The sequence below is a fragment of the Calonectris borealis genome, chromosome 4, assembly GCF_964195595.1.
Source record: "Calonectris borealis chromosome 4, bCalBor7.hap1.2, whole genome shotgun sequence".
Classification (NCBI taxonomy): domain Eukaryota; kingdom Metazoa; phylum Chordata; class Aves; order Procellariiformes; family Procellariidae; genus Calonectris; species Calonectris borealis.
In genome coordinates, this window is record NC_134315.1 from 82,322,700 (window position 1) to 82,338,352 (window position 15,653).

Consider the following 15,653-nt stretch of genomic DNA (forward strand, 5'->3'; position numbering starts at 1 on the left):
TGAACGTTAACCACGCTTCCAATACAACTATGCCTGCAAACGGTTGATAATACACAATCTTCCAGAAGCGAGAAGGATACAAACGGGCACGCTCGGGAAACAGCACAGCCAAGATGGAGATGGTTGAAAGAAAAAGCCATATTCTTACCACAGCTATAGCAATTTTTCTCAGTGTGAGAAAACAGCAGACTACGTGACAAGTTTTTGCAGCGATGCAAAATCAAGGTCTGGTTCCCCAATAGCTGTAAATTCAACCTCTCATAATTTCAAAGAAGAAACAACAACGAAGAACGTGCCGCTAATGTCAAGATCTCATTATCCGAGCGGTCTTCTCATACAGGTTTAATAGGTTCAACCTCTACTGGCTCTGGCAAAGCTACAGTAAATGAAGACTTCTCTTCCCATAGGGATACCCAATATATGAAAAAGTTTAGGAAATACTAAACAAATCAAATTAAAAAGCACTTAGGGGCCAAATGTAATAATTCTGCAGATCAGTAGGTGAACACAGTGGCTTTTTTTCCTATTGAGTTAACTCTTCAGAAGCTGCCCAACTACAGGAACAAGGTAATCTTACACATGTGCCTTCATGCAACAGGGCTGTTTAATTGTAGTCTTTCGCAAGAGCAGTTAAAAACCTGAGGAAAGCACAGAAGACAATCTATGATACACAAACACATTTATACACAGGACATCTGAAATGTGTACACTCTTCAAATATTTGGCGAGTCGAGTTACATGACTTCTCTTCTAAAGTTCATGCATCTGGGTAAACACAACCATTTCCCATGTCTACTGGTGTCCAAATTCCTCACGAGTAATCTCAATAATGTAAATATGGAATCAGAAGTATTTGTTTTGTCAAATCATGTACACCAGTACCCGGTTTTCAATAGTATTATTGTCTGGCAACACAGTCAAATAGTGGGCTCTGGTAGCAACACCCAGCAGTTTTGTTTGTTTTGGGGTTTTAAGGGTTTTTTTTCCCTGTGTTCAGAGTAACACTAACTGGTCTTTCATGACCGCAGTTTTAAAATGAAGCGAACCAAAACAACGCAACTCTGCGGAGCTTGCATTTGGGGTAGCAGATGACCCACGCGCTGCTCTCCACCACGTAACAGAGCTGGTTTTGCCACCCAGCTCCCTGTTCTCTTTGGAGCAGCAGCTTGATGCCAGCTGAGCAGAGCAGTTGTCAGGTAAAACAACATTACTGACTGTTCCTTCTTCAAGGAGGCAAGACATGAGTTTTCATCAGGCAGGGAATCACGGTTGATGACACCTCACCTCAAAAATTCAGACAGACTTCTTGAAATACTTTTTTTTTTTAATTGACATAGATGCTGATCTGCCCTTTAAAAAGTTACATTTGTTGTATCTTCTGCTGTGAGCAATATAGACAAATAAAAAGCTGAACACATTCAACCTGCCTAAACAAAGACAAAAATTAACCTCACCTGAGAACTGCAACATTTCATTTAGGCTCGGAAAAAAGAGGAGGGAAGATACCCATCTTTCCTGATTCCTTCTTTCCAACCATTCTGGTCACCAGCATAAAATTTTCACATCGGTTTTACAGCCTCACAGGGGAGAGGAAAAAGTCTTCAGTCTAATAAATGGTTTAATTTAAGTAATACGCATCTAGATGCAAGGCTGCTTTCGCTTGTGGCAGAACATAATCCTTAACAGAGGCACTTAATTACAATGAAGGGCTACATGGTATCCCCAGTTAGGTTTGTACAGGTTTTCCGTCTACAGGAGGAATACGGAACTGACGCAAAACGCCCTGTGCGAACCATAATTCAGTACTTACATGTTAGAAGAGAATTATTTCTCCAAATGCATACTGATTTCTATATGCAGATTTGTGTTCTTTTGATACTTAAATTGCATACAATTACACATTAAGTGGGCTTTGAGTGAAATATATAGTCATTAACACAATTAAAAATGCAATAGAAACATCACCTTTTATAGTTATTCCGTGGCTTCCACTGGATCTTAAGTATAAAAAAAGTCAATGGCTCAGCTACCACAATCTACGTTACCATGGTAAGTGTTCTGCCATACATCTTCCTACAAACAGGGACCAAGAAATACATATTTGTGTCTTCTCTAAACGAGAAGATTGAATTTTTCATTCCTGTATCAAAGTATACTTCTGAAAACACATCTATCTTTGTAATCGCATTGAGGTCAGGATTATTTTATGCCAACTACAGTCATTATAATAACTACAGATATTAAGAGTTTAAGACAGAGATTCAAGAAGTCACCCATTTACAGTAAGAAATTTTTGTCATCTTGGATTTCACAATATTTGACTACTTAACTCTTCCTGCTCTAATCCTTTCAGCTTTCTACAATATCAAAGAAGTCTCTTCAAAACGCACCTTAAGAATGTATTCTCTGGTTTTTTTTCCTATCAGGTAAGTGTATCATTGTATGCTACTCCAGCCACTTCACTCGAAAAATAAGTCTAGAGGGTTCATTGCTATTTCTTCATTAAGTATAAAGTCTTTGGTACATATGCTTCCTATTAGATGTTTAAAAATATATATATATTACCAAAGCAAAAGAATAGACATCAAGTAAACCTTAATTTCTCAAGAAAAAGCATTAGACTCTTTTGAATGAGACTTGATATAGCCTTTTTTACAGTAGTGTATATTCTACAGCTGAGCCCTTGTTTTAAGTAGCCAGCTTCAAAACATTTATTATTACAAAATAATTTATCTCGGGAATTGTTTAACAATGACACTACATATTCTGCAACAGTGAGCCACTCCGTAGACTTGCAAATTAATTCTTCAGGTTGTATGTACAAGCCTTAGAAATTCCGTTTGAAATCCAGAAGAATTAAAATTCAAGATAAAATGAGTATTGATATACAATTATCTCTCCAACCTCTTACATAGATTCAGTTTACATCAAGATGTGTTTTGCAACATAAGCTCACACCACTTATTCCGAATAAACGTTGGCAGTGTATTCCACACATACAACTTACCTAAAAAGGATTAATAGCGTGTTCTTTATGCAGCCCTGAAATTTGCTGCCCTTAAGCAAATGCCAATTTTGTGACTTTTGCAGAAGCAACACAGACTAATGAGGGATTTTAAGTTGTAGCTGAAACTAAGGTGACCAACTTCCTCAATTCCTTGTTAAGTGGCAGCAGGACTGAATAGGTAGTTGGTTTATGTTCTGGGGTTTGTTTGTCATAGCAATAGTATTGTAGGAACCTGGAGTTGACTTGGAGCTTGTTTTTACAGTACGTGGCATTTCTAGTATTTCAAATTGATAGATCATTAGTGGCAGAGTCATCAAGACATTCTATTATTAATCTCAAAAATGGTGCTGTTGCTGAGCAATTTTCTATGACTGAAATGGATCTCTACACTAACTCTACAAAACCTTGATGAAAAGAAAAAGAAAAAAGAAACACAGATGCAATACACCCATAATTTCAAATGAAACTGTTACGGGGAAGAGTGTGTATGCTGTATTATTGCTGCATGTTGGGGATGCACCAGTAAAACTCAAGATCCAAAGTTCCCGCGTGCAGTAGTCAAATTAAAGCTCAATGGGACAACAGAAGGAGTAGAGGTTGGTGATCTCCTCAACTTCCAAATGCCTCAGAGGCCAGATCCTCCAAGGGGTTTAAATAATTTTACATTAGTAAAACTTACAAAGGCAAGCCAGTTACCTTTCGTATATGTGGAAACTAACTCCAGGTAAAGGTCTAGGTTTAGATGCACCCCTCCAAAATGGGCACAGTAACAAGCAGGCTGACAGCTGCAGAGAATACCAAACTATGTTTAGTTGCAGCAAAGGCTGTGTCAGGTCACTTTACATATAACCAGAGCTTTCTGCCACCCCCACCACCACACTTGTAGGTGCAAAGGTTTGCACCTCGCCTCTATATCGTATTACTTTCAGGAAATCTAATATTTCTTAAAATACCATTACAGACAAAGGAGACCCCAGTTTCATCAAGAGCAGCCAAAAATGTAAAACCTTGACAGGAACTTCTTATGCTTCTGTATCCATTGGTACATCTGGCCATCACCTGAAAAGACGACTAGAAAGCTGCAGAGCCAAGCCCAGCCAGCGAGGGGACCTTAGCTGCCCGAGCCGTGGAGCCCCGAACAACTTACAGGGGAATATGGCACTACACAACGCTCTGGGCTGAATGGTGGAATGTGTCAACTCACGCCTTGCTGAAGAAATTTCTTTACTGAAAGAGTGGTCAGGCCTTGGAACAGGCTGCCCAGGGAAGTGGTGGAGTCACCATCCCTGGAGGTATTTAAAAGACGTGTAGATGAGGCCCTTAGGGACATGGTTTAGTGGGCATGGTGTGTGGGGTTGACGGTTGGACACGATGATCTTAGAGGTCTTTTCCAACCTCTATGATTCTATGATTCTACCATAATCAGATAACCCAAAGCACCCAAAAACATTGCAAGAGCACTCGGTAAGAGTCAGAGCCCTCCGCCCCCACTCCACAAAGGAGTCCCCAGCTTTCCAAAAGCAGCGCTCTTACAGAGTCCTCAGGAAGATTTAAGACCAAGGTCAAACAGCTTGAGAACTTTAACCTTAACCTCAAGGGAACTGCAATAGCCTAGTTCAGACACAGGTGCCAAGACCAGGAGCAAATCAACTACCTGCCAGGAGCAGTATTAGTCTGGGTGGTAAGAGGTTATCACTCATTAGCCCATGCTGAGAAAGTAATTTCATATTATAAAAATAGAATATCAATCGATTTTCTACGGTGCCTGCCCATCGACTTACCAAATCTTGAGAACGCATCCAAAACATGTCAGACAAAATGCTTTTATATAGATTTCATGCGCATTTGCTTTACTAAATATAGGTTCTCTTCTTCGAGCTGATCAAACTGAAGGGGAACTAGCAGCCATTGGAGCCAACAGGAGTTTTGCACAGGTACTTTAACTTCTAAATATTTATACTCAACTCTTCTTGATCATTACTTGCTCCGACTTACCCAACCATCATTATGAGCACCGTAAGGCTTCTCCTTTTTGCATTTTAGCGCCACAGAAACTCAAGATCCTTCGTTGCTCTTGCCCCTTTTTTTATGAACAGATAATTTCCTCCAATTGCACCCTTAGAACTTAATAATTACCATAGAAGAATTACTGGAAATCAAGTTCGTTGTTTCGGTTTTTTGTTTCTTTCAGCAAGTGATCCATTGTGATGATTAATATAAAGCAAAGGTTTGCTGAACATAATTTTTCCCCTTTAATGGCGAGATGACACACCTAACAGCTTAGTATTCCTGTAATGCAAATGAGACGACAAGTGCTCAAACAGCAGGAATGCAGGCTCTTGCTCTAAAAACCTTCATAAATTCATATAGCTGTTCGCAAACAGATACACAAGAAAGTTTGATCTGGCAACTCAAATGCGCTATTCTGAATTGCACGTTGGAATTGGAATTGCACTTTGCTCATGCAAGGTTTTGATCCAGCAAAGAGAGAGTCTATTACCCATTACGGTCCTCAGGAACAGCCCATTCTTGCTCTCAGTAAAGTCTGAAGAAGGTTGTGCTGACACATACTTACTTGGTGGGGGCAGGTAAAAATAGGACTGCAATGGCATCTTCCCATCAGTTATTGTCACCCGGAAAAATCGCATGTCCTCCTGGTCCCTGATAAGCAACTAAAGTTAGAAAAATTCAGACCAGGAGGAGGGGCGTCAGCCCTATTTTCTGGTTTTCAGGTATACTCCAACCTTGTCCATATGAAAGAGTCCTAAAACTGCTTGGAACACCCACCTGGTCACTGCCAGCCAGCCAGGAGACAGCAGAGAGCACATACAAGACAACAATGAGCCCAGCAACAATTCGAGGTAGAGCATTTCCAGTGCAAATCTCCAACCGCTATAGAAATAATTCTCAGAAATGTTCTCGTTAAAAGGCAGGTTCAGATACAAGAAGCTATTTGCAGGAAATCTAAGACTAAATTATTAGCGACATGATCTGGATCTAAAAATTCTCAAAGTTTACAGCGTTACAAGAGACCTACATGCAGCATGCGACACCCCCGTCTGCTATCCCGGGCGAACAAACAGGCTTTGGCTTCTGTGCACTGACCAGCTGCTGCTCTCGGCAAGAACTAAAATATCGTCTTGAATGGAGGCCAGGATATTAGCATCCAGCCTGAGCAAGTTCAAGTTCCCAGAAAGCTCTTGCGCAGTCACGAGCGAGTTCCGCTCATGCCCGAGTCCTGCCCCTTCCCCTGCCAGCTCCCGCGCCACCCACGCGTAGATGCGCAGCAGACATCAGAGGGAACCGCGGCCGCAGGCATCCACCGCCGCTGGAACCAAACGCGCGTTCCTGAGAGCAGCAGCAGCCGAGGGTCACAGAGGACCAAGTATTGGCAGTCATTCTGCACCGGGAGGAGGAGGGAAAGCTAGATTCTAGGAAGATAAAATAATAAACAAAAATGTCTCGGAGGGTTCGCAGAGCTGTAGCACGCTAAAATAGCGTACAAAGGATACTTCAGAAGAGTTCTGCTCACGTGATCTAACGGCCAGTTACTGGCTTAGATCTTATACAGAACACCCTAGTCCAGAGTTAATTGCCAAGTTTATTTGCTCTTCCTGGAGTTGCCTATGTGGGGGGTGCATTTGAGGGGAGGGGGCATGTACGTTGTTTTGTTTTAAACCAATGATTTTGGGTGTGTGCTATTTCTCATGGTGCATGGGAGTTGTAAAATGGTAATTGCCCATAGTTTGATATTTTCTGAATATACAGATATAGGTAGGTAAGTAATACAGTATTTTTTTTATTCCTTAATGAAAAAAATCCACATCTTTATTCCTTAAAGAAAAAAAAAAAAACACAAACCAACTGCAACATTTAGAAAGATTGCAGGAGAACGTGAATTAAGTCCGGACACCCTTAATCTTCTCAGAGGTAAGCTCATAAAACAGTATTTCACCATTAGACCAAACATAAACGATAAGGGTTTTTACAGCACTGTTTCACCAGCTTGAATCCAGGCAGTTGGAATGCTTGTAATACATTCCCATCCGTCGGACATTGGTAAACTTCCCACGAGATGCAAGTTCTCTAACAGGACATACAACTTAAGACTTCTCGCACCTTTTGCAAGATCACCAGGACTTTAGGTCACACACCATTTCTTCATGTCCATCTGTGCCCCACATACACACCCCACCCGAAGACGTGCCGCTCCTGACAGTTGCGTGAACATCATCGTGCATGTGTTCAAGTCTCCTTGCAAAGAGCAATCACTAGAGGGATCAAATGCCTCTCCAGTTTAGTCTGTTGGGAAATACAGCTACCATTTTTATTTAATTCATGATCTTTAACACATTTAAAATAAGCAATAGTGAACGTAATACCTGATGCAAGGATTTCAGCAAAACTAACTGGATGCCTAAAGAAGTACGAATATTAAAAGCAATGAAGAATGGGATGACCGTTATGCCATTACCAGCTTGGACCTTTGCATTAGCAGCTCAGCACACAGGAACCACTCACTTCCATGGAAGGAGACGTGTAAGCCCGAAAAGTGCCTGTACTCTTCTTCCTACCCCACATACATCATTTTAGCACCCAGGTTATCTTTATAAGTAAAGCAACTTATCGGTTTTCAGCAAACACAACTTTAATGCCAAAGAGAGCAGCTAACTTGTGGAAACCCGCCTTGGTTACCAATGGTCAAAACACCTTTGAAAGAGAACCTCTGAAAGGGACAGGTCAGCAACTTAAATCTCCTGTAGCTGTCATTTTATATACACCAGTAGAACTGAATACAAAGAGTTAACAAGGCAAACACTTTTCCAAAACGTTTTGCAGGGGGGGTTGATGAATGAATCCTTGTTGCATAAACAAAGCTTCCTTTAATATAGGAAGTCTCAAATAACTGCCCCATTACATACTGTACTCTTAATACTCTATAGGAGCAATCAAGTTCTGCAGATAAATCAAACTACGTCAAGACTAGACACTCAAAACAAACAAAAAAAAGAAACCCAAGTGCACAAGCAGAGACAACAAATAGCTGTGCTGCAAGTACTTGTGCAGTCCCACAGCTCAACGCAGTCCATTTTTCTTCATGTTGGGAATCTCAGACATGATGTACAACTTGACCAGAGCCTTAACTTGATTAAATCTCAAAACGCAAAGCAGTTGCACATAATTGATACCAGCAGTTATGGCACAGAACGAGGGAAAACAGAGACAAATATTATTCTAGGATATAATTAGACAACTTACAGAAAGCACGTATTTAAACAGTATTCCCCAAAGTGACTTTTGCAAACACTTTGGCTCTCAGGGTTGTAATTTTGTGTTCTGAGGCAGGGGGAGAGTGAAGCACGACTCTAACATGACTGCCCTAATCTCATTAGCAAAGCTCCCACACTGCTGCTGCTGTCTGTCCATTGAGGGCTTAGCAGCCACTAGCCTAGTTTGCACGTTCAGCCAATTATCAAGACATCAAGCATTACTTCATCAGAATACATTAAAATTACGATCAGAAAAGAAATATTTTTTGCTCAATTGAAAGAAAAATTTCACCTCAACACATTCTGCGTTCTGAAAATCGGCAGCACTGCACTTTTAACCCATTTTCCTGTACCATATTACTCCTGACACTGTCAGTGAGTAAAGCCCAGCTTTCGGCTCTCAAACTGACAGAAATTTTGTCAGATTGTTTCAGCCAGCCGCCCGCTTGCATTGCTCTAAAAATCTCTGTGCATCACGGATTCTGAATACAGCCAGTTTTCCCCACGCAAGTTCATAAACCTCCACAGGGCTATGAACAGCGATTTCTAGCTCACACCCTACCTTTACTTATATATTTCTGGTTTTTTAAGAATGTCAATAAACAACACAGACTACAGTTACATCTTCAAATCTGCTTGAAGATATCCTGCTAGATACAGCAGTTGTTTCCAAGTTCCCAGCTTACTCACCATCCCAGTAAGGACAATCAGGGATTTCAGAAAGAAGGATAAAAGAGAAAGGATGGCCATCAGAACAGGACGCATTGTGTTCAGGCAGGTATTTTCCCCACTCTGTTAGTCAGTTCTTTATTGGCTGGTAGACTTCTACAGCCCATTTACCAGTTACTGTTGATAAACGTAGAAGAGAGACCTCTCCACAGCCTCTTCGCTTATCACACCACGTAGTGACATCACATGCAGCGATATATGATGGTGTAGCACGATGACGACACAGTACAGTGACCCACTGAGGGTCCAGTTACTTGGAGGAAGACAGACCGGGAGGAAGACGGCCCCAAGAGGCTGAAGTAGCCCAGCCATGCCCAGCAACCACAGAGCCCTCACCCACTCACCGCCTCCACACACACAGCTGTGGAGGAGACCTTCAACAGGGTTTCTGAGGCAGGTCACCTTAACATAAAGCCTAAAATCCTGTAAAAAGAAAGCCTCACAGGAAATACTTTGTAATAAGACTTAAATACAGACACACCACATTGACCATGACTGTTTTGGTGTTTCAAAGCAAACGTTACTATTACTTTACAAAGGTTCAGCCTCGGCGGGCAACAAAGCTACCGATATTAAGAGCAACAAGTTGTGTTTCCACAACACATACACAGCAAGCAGTATTTAGCACATAAAGGGTCACAAAGCTTGTGTTAAGGTTTTTTGTTATTTTTCAGTTTTTTTACTTACTGACTGGTAAGAAGCACCATTCCTTCAATGTTTAGCCCAGTTAAGAAGCAAATCCTCATGGCCACAAGGCATGCAGCACCTGCTTTTTCCCCAAGAGCTGTGGTATTTGTTGTCCCCCCACCATCCGGGAAGCGGCCACCTCACGAAACAACAATGGCGGCCACCCCACAGCCTAGAAGGTTCCATGGCCCCCCCAGCCCCTGGGGCATCCCCAACAGCTCCCTGAAGGAAAACTTCACACCAACAGCCAAAAGTCAGCCTTCGGTAACAGTCATGTACAAATCTTGTAAGGGAGAAAACACCCCAGGGGGAAAAAAAAAAACAACAACAACAAACAAAAAACCAAACCAAAAGTGCAAATCCACAAAAAAGCCAAACAAAAAATCCCCAAACCCAAGCCTCTTCCAAACGCTCTACTCTTTTCACAGGATACATATATATAAATTCAGAAGCCTGCAAAGAAACTTCCTGAGCACAGAGCATCGGAAACATAAAAGATCTAATACTGACACAGAAATCAGTATGAAAACACAACCCTCAGTTCAACCCCTCTTTCTTAAGCATTTATATTCAAAATAAAATAAACCACTACCTCCATACTCACCACAGGCTCTCCCCCACAGACAGGAAGGTAGCAGCCCTGCTAAGGCAACGTTTCGTGCTGCTTCTAGAACCTTCTACAGCCTGCCCAGGTGAGTTACAGGACCTTTGTGTGAGGGACCTGCCTCACAGTTAGCACCGGCTGGGTGTAATTCCCCGTGAGCAGGCTCGGGGGCGGGAGCAGGAGCAGGAGCAGGAGCAGGAGCAGGAGCAGGAGCAGGAGCAGGCTGTCCCCAGCTCTGCCAGCGGCTGTGAGGGGTGAGGCACCAGGCCAGGCCAAAAAGAACACTGAGGAGATTAAGGACATTTTTTCCTCAGGAATTTAGGCGGGACGATGCCCTTCGCAGTCAGTTATCCTCCTAGTTTCTCTCCACATCCCTAAAGACCCAACTGTAATGTATGCGACAGAAAATCATCTTTATTTTCAATATATTGGCTGTGGGCGGAGCGGGGGGAGGCTCAGCGGTCCCTGAGGGCTGCCCGCAGCCGGGTCTCCCTGAGCCCATCGCCCTCCAGGGACGTCTTCCCCCCCAAAAACCCTCTCCGCCTGCGTTTCGGCAGCAGCCTGGTTGGGTTTCAAGGGGTTTGCTTTCCAGCGTAAAACTGTAAGGCAGCTCAGCAGCAAACCGTCTCCTGCTGGGTTTATTTTTGGGGGTGTCCCAGCGCCGGCAGGCCTGTATGCATCAACCCTTTGATAGGTATAAAATCATCAATTTCTGTTTTTATACACTCGGGGAGTAAGTCATAATATTTGAACGACACCTTGTCTATTTTCCTTTCCACCTGGTTTAGATATTACACATACATCAGGGCACCTGACACTATTTACTAAATTAACTCAGTCTGGGAACAGGTTTAATGCCAGCTGACAGACAATGCGCTTGCAAATCGCTTTACTTTTTTCTTTTCTTTTTTTGCTTTTCCACGCTCTTCTCTACAAACCAAGAAAAGACCTGTTTGGAACATGAATGGATTTAAAAACTTTATTTCTTCCCCTCCACAGCAGGCTAAAAATGCTAGCTCAAACTGAAGTGGTTTTCATGGCAGTGGTAAATCTTCGCACGCATTTTCTGCACAAATCGGGACAATTCACCGTAGTTCCCTCATTTTAGAATCTCACGTGCCATCGAAAGGATCTGCTAACTTCCAATTTGACTAAATGCACCCAACCCGCGGTCCCGCAGGCTCTACCTTTCGGTTACTGTATGTCATGGAAATGGGACTGAGCACCAAGGACTGGCTGCAATTTTGCATATACCAGATTTTTATTATGGAGAATTTTTGCTACTTTTTTAAAAAGCTCCAGTATCTCTATTGCCTGCCTGGAGATTGTTTAGAGTATTCAGGTGACTGAAACATCAATACTGAGCTGAACTGTTAAGCAGCGGACTAACCTTCTAGCTGAGGTTGCTTTTGCTTTTAGAAAGCGTCCCTCTTAGGCTTTCTCTACTCCAAACGTCAGCTTTACACAGCACCGGCAATTAGTTTCGTTGTTCTTCCCATCCGTCCTCTCTGGTACGTGCTTCGTGTGTGATCCATCGCAATATACCCCTTCCTGCCGTGATCGTTTGCGATTCCCTCGCTGAATGCTACAGAAAGCAAGCATTTTAAAAGATTTCACCTCCCTTATATATATACTCTTTGCCTCCAAGGATCAGATAATCTTCCTGCAGTCCAGCCATACGCCAAGGCCCAGCCCCCAGGTGATAGGAGAACTTTGCCGGGGTAAAGACCTGGAGCCGGACCTGTACCTTTAATCTCCGCTTGCAAATTCCCTTCACGTTTGGCTGGGAAGCAAGCTTTCCAAAATTACTGTTTCCCTTTTCTTGATTGTAGGCCTAAAAAAAATTGGCAGAAGTATGTTTGTTATCCTACGGTGTGTTATCATATATTGTGATTCAGTTTCTAATTATATGATCACTAAAGCGTTTTTTTCCAGAGCCCGATTCAGTGTAAAGGAGAGATACAGAAGGGGACAGAATCAAGACTGCACAGTCCTCAATTCTATTAGTTTGTAACTATGAAGTGCTTCATTTTGCAACCTAAATAAGACTGTAGCATAGTAATTTTTATATGTAATCTAGATACATGTAGTCATTTACGCACTAACTGTAATTACTTTTTCCTACATTAGCCTACATCTATTATGCAACAGGTTCATTACGCATTGTGTTTCATCATTTCAAATCGGCGAGAAGACATTTTCTAGCACCCTTTTCCCTTTGATATGGCATACATGGTTCACAGAAATAGAAACGTTCGTTTTGATAGATGTTCTCTTTACTCAGTGCTGGGACACCTAAGCGAGTATTTCATTACGCTGATTTTCAAGTCATTCTAGTTTTGAACAAATTACTTCTAATCCTTCATAGCAGCAGAAGGCAAAGTTAAAAATAAGCTTGAATCAAATTAAAGTTCAAAGAAACCTTGAAAACAGGGAATTCAAACCAATCTAAGTTTTGAAATCATGGAACTAGAATCCACACCAGCAAAGAGGCGAAGGCAAATAACATATTGTCCAAAGCAAAGCTACTGCAAGGGTGGGCTGGGAGAGGCATCAGTCTAAACCACCCATGGAAGAGAAGCTTCAAATATCCTCAAATCCCACCAACCCTCAGTAGGGGACACAGAACATCCTGCAGTAGGAAAAGCCTGGGGAGTGGGATAAGAGCAGTGGGCTAGAAAAGGCAGCACCGAAGCACACCGCAGGTATATGAATAGTCCCTAGTATGAATGGTCCAGAAGATGACCTCTAACACTGCAGCGGCATACAAGTTTTTAGCAGGGCTTGTTTCCTCCTCCTTTACAGGAGAAAAGTATAAAATAGTAAGAGAGAAAATCCAGTAGAGTTAGAAGGGAAAACTCCTTGAGAAAAGAAAATAAAAAGAAGAAAACTCATTCCTGCGGTCCCACGCACCAATTGCAGTGCTCCCTGTAACAGATTTTTGTCAAGCCCTAGGTGGAGACCTCATACCGATTAGACCACATCTGTTAGAGTTTATGTAATCTGACAGGCTGAAAAACTGTATAATTTGAGCATCGAGATGAATTGCTATTGCATCCCAGGGTCACGTTTGGCACAATACACAAGGCCAGACATATGTCTTATTTCCAGCGATCTCAACTGCTTGTGCTGACTTTGGCTCTCCTAGTAATGAGGTATTGGGTAAAATCTGAAGGATTTTAATCTTAATTAAAGATTAAAATCTGAATCTCATATTCTACTCTTTTAAGTACTTAAGCAAATATCTTGCTTTCACGGATTTTGCAATACGGGACAATTTTGCCACGGAAACATCCCCGGAGAAACAGAATGACAGGAGCTCTGTTCTGCATCTTCCCACATCCACACCAGCGCTCTTCTTCTGAACTCCATGGTGGGTGTTCTCTCTCCCGTTTTGGTTTCCACTCCAAGCTGTGAGTTCGGCACCCCAGAATCCTTTATGTCCTTTTGGACATACCTGCATTTCCAAATACGTCCAACCATATTTTAGAAAAAAAAAAAAAAGAGCTTGAATAGGAAAAGGAGGACTTCCAGTTCCGGGAATCGTTTTACAGACAGGTCTTTTACCAAAAGAGAATGACATGGAATAAAGGGATTTCAGGGGGATCAATAATGGCATGACACCAGGAAAATTCCCATGTGACTGCTGTACATTGCTCGATGATAAGCGACTTTGACCGAGATCAGTTAAATCACAGTAAAAGACACTCCTTTTCATATCAGATAATGGCTTAAGACCATCGATTCATTCAGGCGTGCTCAGGGGCGCAGTAGGACAGCAGCACCGAGTGCCGTGGCAGACAACGCTGAGCGGGACACTTACAACAGGAGAACTGGTTCTCAAACAAGGACCCCAGAACAGTCTGAGGGTTAGCGATGTGGCAATCCCCGTCTCAGCCTCTTGCTCCAAACAAGGCAGAAAGGGTGTTTCCAGCCGCCCGTCTCACAGCCCAGGGAAGATGGGCAGTACCTGTTTATGCACTTTTCTCTTTACTTCACGAAAAATGTTGAAAGGTTTGTCCAAGTGTGACGCAGCAAAACTCTGGAGCACTTAATACCTTCACAAAACTGAAAAACTATTTCTTGCCTAGCTCTACCATTGACTTTATTTCTACAGCTGACATGTTGTCATTTCTAAGCTATCTATAGGCTTGCACAGTATATATATTCAGATACCTGTACCTCAGTTTAATTTTCACTTTTCCCTTTAGAATGCAGCAAAGTCACCAGACACAATTCAGCCCTTCAAAGCATCCACAACACGAGCGAGAGGATATTCCGTCTCTTCTAGTAAAGGCGTTCTTTAGTAGTAGATTCTTCACTGCATTGTAAAACTAGCATTGTCCAATACATGTATTCACAAGTTTTAGTATTGCTGGCCTGTTTCTATTTAACCAGACATATACTCAGCTCAAGTCCAAAGCAATAAACTACCTTAATTTTATGTTGCCCTTTAAACAGTACAATTATTATTGGATGTTTTTCCTGCTAATGAGTTAGGCAACTTGCAATTTCAATGGATTAAAAATATTTCCCAGGGAACAGTTAGTAAGAGGGGGGTTTAGCCCTGTTTCCATTATTTTACTCACAGAAACACACTCACATAAAATCACAATGCCAAATTAAACAGGATTCCTCACTGAAATCTTTTGGTTGTTCGAAGGACCAGAACTGAACCCTAGTGCGATCTCTATCCTTTTGTACTTTCAGTCATTTCTTTCTTCCTCTGAACTACTTTTAATCCATCAGTCAGGTCCTAATACAGTAACCTGAAGCTGTTCTTCTGAAGCCAGCTTGATTTTACAGTGCGGAGGGTCATCAGAAACGGCAGTGCACCTTGCGGTTACGCGTGGGGTGGCTGAGGAAGGCAGTCGGGTGCAGTAGACCCTGCCGCACATGTGGAGGTCAAACATTGGAATAGCTTCCACGGAGGCTGGAAGAAGGGACCCGCCTGCCAAAGGGGCAGGGGGAAATCCCTAAGGGGGTTCATTTAGTCATGGATCCATGTCACAACATCAACCCAGCATCCCCGTCTTGCCCTTCGATACTATTTTTGTTGCTTTGTTTTCTTCTACCGATCAAGTGTTCTAATGCAAGACACTTAGTATTTGGTTTGCAAATTTTATTAATATGGTTGTATTTTTTAATGTGAGGAAAAGTGTTTAAATTTTCTTTTGACAAGAGAAGTACAGCCTTGACAATTAGAAGGAAAAAAAGTGGAAGTAACTCACGTGACTACTAATGAGAGAAACGACATCCACCCTATTCCAAACACGATGGTCTCCAACGGTGTAGTTGACAATAGCTTGGCTTTTTGCTTGGTACATTCTTAAACTTCACATACCGAATTTCACTG